This window comes from Anas platyrhynchos, chromosome 4, assembly GCF_047663525.1.
Source record: "Anas platyrhynchos isolate ZD024472 breed Pekin duck chromosome 4, IASCAAS_PekinDuck_T2T, whole genome shotgun sequence".
NCBI classification, from domain to species: Eukaryota; Metazoa; Chordata; class Aves; order Anseriformes; family Anatidae; genus Anas; species Anas platyrhynchos.
The window spans coordinates 6,498,302-6,504,454 of NC_092590.1; positions in this window are offsets into that span (position 1 = coordinate 6,498,302).

Genomic DNA, 6,153 nt, shown 5'->3' on the forward strand with positions numbered 1-6,153 from the left:
GGGGCTCTACCACAAATCCTCACCCAAATACCTTTCAAAGTATACAGCGGTCTGCCCACCAGTGTAGGAAAAAAAATAAAAATAATCATTTAAAAAGTTACCCCTTATTCAGCTGAGAAATTCTCTGATATCTATTGCATTAGGACCATGCTAAATTTCTGTCCTCCAGCTAATTAATCTGAAAACCACTCAGGCTTGCTGGTGCCAGGGTTTAGCCCCACCTCGGGCTCCATTATTTCTGTCACGCACCCCGTGGCTGACCCTGTGGCAGCTTTCCTCCTTGCCCACCCTGGACAAAACCCTTTAGACTGAAACTTGCACAGCATCTATCTTGGTGCCAAGGTGCTGCGTAGTGAAGCAGAAGAAAGCCCCTCATGTCAGAAGTGCAGATAAATAGGTTCATGTCTTGCAGGCACCCAGCAGAGCTGGTGCTTACTGAACAGGGATTATGCCACGCCTGCAAATAATTCTCCCATTATCAGCTAACGTGTTGCTTTTATTGCTTTCATTCTCAGTTTTCACCTACTGTACAGGCTCTGCGCAGTGGCCTTTACCTGAACGTGACCTGGTGCCCAGCAGGGAAGGATGTCAGTGTTTTGGAGCAGCAGGTTGAACACTGACTGGAAAACGTTCATGCAGATTTAGGAGGACCATGGTTTTCTGTAACACATGGCATGTCTTTTAGCATGCTCCCACTGGGAGAAAGGCACTTCAGACATGGGTTGTTAGACAGGGAAAGGTTATATTTCTGATTTAAAGAACACTGGGTACATGTTGCATCTTTACAAACCTGTACAGAAGCACGTTCGAGGAGCCGCTCTCCATACTGACCAAGGCTTGAAGATTTCAGCAGAGCAGGGGTTTTAAGGAAGATTCGTCAGAGGCTTAGGGTAGTCAGTGGGAAACAAGGCGGCTGTAAGCGTAGGCAAGATGCAGGGGAAGTGAAAGGTGAGAGAGAGGTGAAATGGGGCTCAGTCGGAGCTCACAGGGCCAGAAAAATCCACAAGGACACCAGTGAGGTCAGCCCAGAGTGTAAAGCAGCGGGAGCGCAGTACCAAGCCCTGTGGCAGTGAAGCACAGCTCACGAGACGCCTTTCAGCTCGCTACCAGAGCCCTGTGCCAAGTGTTCATCCTACTTAGCTTCATCTTTCCTGCTGCTACTCTCCATCTGCAGCATGAGGATTTCAGGTTTTCCCTCCTGGTTTCTCACAAATCTATTTTACCATTTACTTCCAGAATAACTCCTCCTCTCCCCTTCCTCCCAGCCTTTCCCAGGTGGGGGCATACCCCACTCCTGTGCCTGTGCATGGCCTGTTGCAGCCGTGGATTTGCTGGGGACAGCGGGGACAACCGAGGTACTCCTTGGGAGACAAATCCAGCAGCGAGAGGCTCCCCTCTCCCTGCCACATCCCAGGGCACTGCCTGGCTGTGGGGACACCTCTCCCAACCCCAGTAAACCAGAGGTTCAGCCCTGAGCGTGGGGACAGTGCAGAAGAGCCCCATGGCTGAATTTGTTTTCTGTGGCTGTGACAAACACCAATGTGTCCTGCAGAGGTGGGAGTGAGCCCTGGGAACCAGGCCATGCCCTGTGGCAGCACGGATGGGAGGCAGAAGACGGCCACTGTGCTGCCTGTGACTGCGGCAAGGCCCTGACATGGATAAATGTAAATAACGAGCCAATTCCCTCAATTCTTCTGTTGCCTTTCTCATGGTGACAGCATCTGATGAAACAATGCTCGGGGCGTGATTTCCCAGCCCCTGCACGAAGAGGACTGATCCTGAGGTGGTGATTCGAAGCTGCTCGGCCTACATTCCTGCTCTTGGCCCAGCTTGGGGTTTCGGTGCCAGAGCTGTGCAAGCAGGCCAGGAGCGAGAGGCAGGCACCCCATGGAAAAAGGGGCCTGTTTTATCCCAGCACACAGTACCAGAGCCACCTTGGCATCATCTTTGCCAGCCTTGTGTGAGACAATGAGGCAGGGCTTAAAGGAAATATTTGGCACCGGGAGGGACTGCCCTCCTGCCCCATCCCCATGTCAGCATCCTTCCTCATCGCGAGCTTGACACTGTGCAGGAGGCACACTGAAGAAGCTGCACCCGTATTTCAGTTGTGCTCTCAGCTTTCTGTGAGGAGCTCAGAGCAGCAAAGATGTACCCTCTGCTCGAGGAGTGTTTTTTTAATCACTGCTTGTAAAATCACTACACTCAAATTTTGACTGACACGAGCATTCAGTCTTGCTAGATTTTTGTCACGTGTGCTTCTTAGTTCGCTATTACCTCACCTCCAATTACCTAATAGCTGCCTTACTGTGGAAACGTGCCTGCATTTGGCCACAGCGACACATTTGACATTTCCACTCAGCCTGCAAGCTGCTCTGGAGGTGACCACAGCAGAGCAATGCCACTGACAAGCGATGTCCTCGCTGCTGGGCAAAACAACTCAGCCTTGCTCGCTGCAGAACCCCAAATAAATCATTGCCTGACGTGCCAAGGCCGAGTTGTCCCCCTCATAGGGGTCCGGTGGGCAGGATGGAGAGGAATGGCTGCACTCCCATAGCCTGGGGGCTCCCCAAGCGCACAGGGGATGCCCCAGGGGGCTTCTTTCCCCCAGCATAGCTTCCCCCGTGTGATGGACTAGGGCGTGAGGCACAGCCCAAGGCACTGTGAAGCAGGGCAGCGTGTGGCAGCTTTGCCCTCTGCTGGTCACAGCCCTCCGCGGGGTCCCCACCTAAAAACCCGGGACGCTGCTGGGAGCGCTGGGGACGCAGCCCCCTCCCCTGGCAGCGTTCAGCTCTGCCCCGGCCTGAAGGAAAGAGAGACATGGTGTCGGTGGAGTGACCTCGAGTGGAATCGCACCACGCTGGGCTGCCTTTCACACAGACTCATCCCACCCCTCACTTTCTTTCAGGTCTTTTCTTTCACACAAACTGTTGGATTGGGCTAAGTGTTGGATCGGGCACCCCAGCGGCACAGCACTGCCAGCACCCGGGATGCAGCAGCAGAAACGGCACTGGGAGTGCAGCCCTCCTGCCTGCCCAGCCATTTCTTTCACGTACCACGGGTGGGTTGTGCTTCCCTTCACCTTTCTCCCACTCCTCATCACCGTGCAGTGTTTGTTTTCTTCCCCTCAAAACGCCACGGGGCAGTAAGATGGCAGCAGGACGAGCACATGCTTACCGAGCTTCAAGCGAGTTGCCTGGGCAACTGCATGCAGAGCTCTGCAGCATCCTCCTGCCTCCCTCTCCTCTCGGTTCAGCAGTGACAGTGACAACATCTGAACCTCAGCAATTTGCAGCAGGGATTTACAGAGGGGATTTTTCTTGTGCTTCAGGTCAGGCAGGCGGGAGGGGCTCTGGGTGGGACGTGGGCCAACCTCCAAGGCCAGTTTTGCTACCAAAGAAACTGGCATCGCACCTTCAGAACACAGCAAAAAGCTGCTAGCGGTATCTTGCCATTGTAAAATTATTCAAGTATGTGCTGCCAGGAGTTTCTCTAACACACTGACAAAACACCTAGGGGCATTTTTAGAAAATCAAAGAAAACCATCAGCACCACCAGAGCAAAACATGACAGCCATGCGCTTGCATTTAAAATAAATGCTCTTGGATACCTGCAGGACTGAACTCCTAACCTGCTACAGGAGAAAAAATGCGTTGGGCTTATAATGCCCTAATGGCAGCGGGATGAGCAGGGCCAGCTCACATCCAGGACAAGCCCCAGGGCACCCTGCGCAGCCCCAGGGCCATGACCAAGTGTCACGGTTCCTGCTAGGCAGCATATTCCACCTGTGGCACTGAGAGACTCCTTCGGTGCCACCCCAGAAATGTAGCCACTTGTAGGTAAGATACCCGCATTACTTCCCCTCTCAGTCACATTTCAAAGTCACCCAGGCATACCTTATCTAATTATTTTTTTACAGCATTATGCGGCATTATTCCCGTGATTTAATCCTGGCTGAGATCATTAGATGCTATGGGACCGTACGTAAGCAATTACAACGCTGAGATGGCTTCTGGGGGGAGCAGGCAGGCAAGTGCCTTTGGCATCCATCAGACGGCAATTTTCTAACTTGATTTAGAGCCTCTCCAGAAAAGGATAATTGACTTACCTGCTAGCTTTCAAGGACTGGCTTAAAGTCTGATTTAAGCTAGGATACAGAGCATGTCTTCAGGGGAAAAAAAGATTGCACCAGTATTACGTTTAAGACAAAAACATGTAGAACAGGCAATGTTCAGTTGGACGCAGATGGGAAAGAAAGTGAAAGAGTCAGGTAGAGAAACCAAAGGGAAGGACGAAGCCTTTGGGAATACAGCACATCAGCAGAGGCAGCAGGTAAGATTTAGGAACCCCTCTTCCTGCAGACACCCATGCCCCAGACAAGAGCACAGGCACCTCGTAATTCCTCAAGTCTCCTGAAGGAACTGCAATTCAGTGCTAAGCCAGGGTAGGACAAGCAGAGCTCTCGGACTTCTTGCGAGTGACAGGAATACTGTGAACAGCCAAACAAGAAACCTCAAAATTAAAACAAGGTGAAAAAACAGGAGCAGAGAACCTCTTCTGCACCGCCCAGGGCCGACAGAAGGGGCAGAGGGTGCGAGCGTAACGCAGGAAGGGGGACACCCCTCTCGCTGCAGGGCCGATAACTGCGCCGGCTGCTTTGGAGCCATTTTACCAGTGCCGTGTTCCTCCTTCCACCACTTTTAGTGCACAAACACAGCTCAGGGGAGGCAGACGGTGGCAAACTGGGAGCAGGTCACCAAGCCACCCCCTCTGCATCCCCTGTGCTACCAGCACACCCAGCACCTGCACTCCTCTCCTCCTGCCCTCCCTCTCCTCCTGCCCCCGAGCCCTTTATCTGCGCAGAGCCCAGCACAAAGGAGCCCAGTCCTTGCTAACAGACAACAGCGCTCAAGGCCAATTTTTAAACCTGGAAATGTTTCTATCAGAAGAGAAATCAAAGAAGCCTTCTGGAGAGAGGAAAAAAAAATATTTGTTTTTATATCCTGCAGATATATGATTTTATATCCTGCAGAGCACCCACGATCAGGTTGGCTGGATCACAGCACACTTAACAGTCCTTAAAGAAGTCTTTTAAATCACAAACGATAGGAGCTAAAAATATAAACCACTACCTTTTAAAATTATTTTTTGGAACTCAGAGCTCTCTATTGAAGTCCCAAATTATGAACGTCCCACTGGCTCCCGTGGCCTCCGTTAGGTCAGAGCTACGGAACTGGTGCTGCCCTGCAGAGTCGGCAGCCAGCGGAAGAGAGGTAGAAATATAACGCTGCTAAAAATAATTTCAGATTCAGCACCGTGCTGGGTCACAAAGAGCACAATCAATCCTGGACTTTGCTCTAGGCAAGTTTACGTGCAATAGTGTTCTTTCAATTCAACACCGAGTGTCGGAGCTAGAGGAATCAGCAAAAACAAGTGACAGCCATAGGTTATGAAGTACTGTGACTTTATATTATTATCCTGATGTTTTAATCAGAATGTTGTATTTCTGCAGAAAAAGATGCTGTTAAAAGTTTCTAGGAGTGGACGAATGTAGAGAAAAACTGCAGAACAGAACACTTAATTGCAAACAACCCCCCAAGTAACTGCAGGTAAACATTATTCCAGACCACGCTAAACGCACCCTCTGTTGGTACGGTCATATATGAAGAAATTTAGCTTTTTGGGGATGGTAAAACTCCACAGATAGACTCCTCTTCTTAGCATATGCTGATGGAGAGGGACAGAAACAGCAGATATTAACTGTCATGTGTACTTAAACTATTTAAACCATTCTGACACTTCAGAATCAGAGTGTCTTGTGTAAAGCACATAGAGTCCAGAACTTCACGTGACTTGTGAAATAAATGGCAAAAATTCTTACTCCCTACTATATACAAAAACAAACAAAAACCCAACTAAACACTATCTTTTCCTGCTGAAGCAGATTTCCATACTAGTTTGAAAAAAAAAAAAAAAGAGAGAAAAAAGAGAAAAAGGAAGACTGCTGCTTAATAGTAAATAGCTTACCTATATAAATATGGAAAGGAACAGAAGGATGACTTCTATGTGTTCTAGTCAGAAATTATTAATAAAGCAACAAATCTCGAGAACTTCTGCTTGTGCAGCCCTGTTCCACTCTCCACGAAACATAAAAAG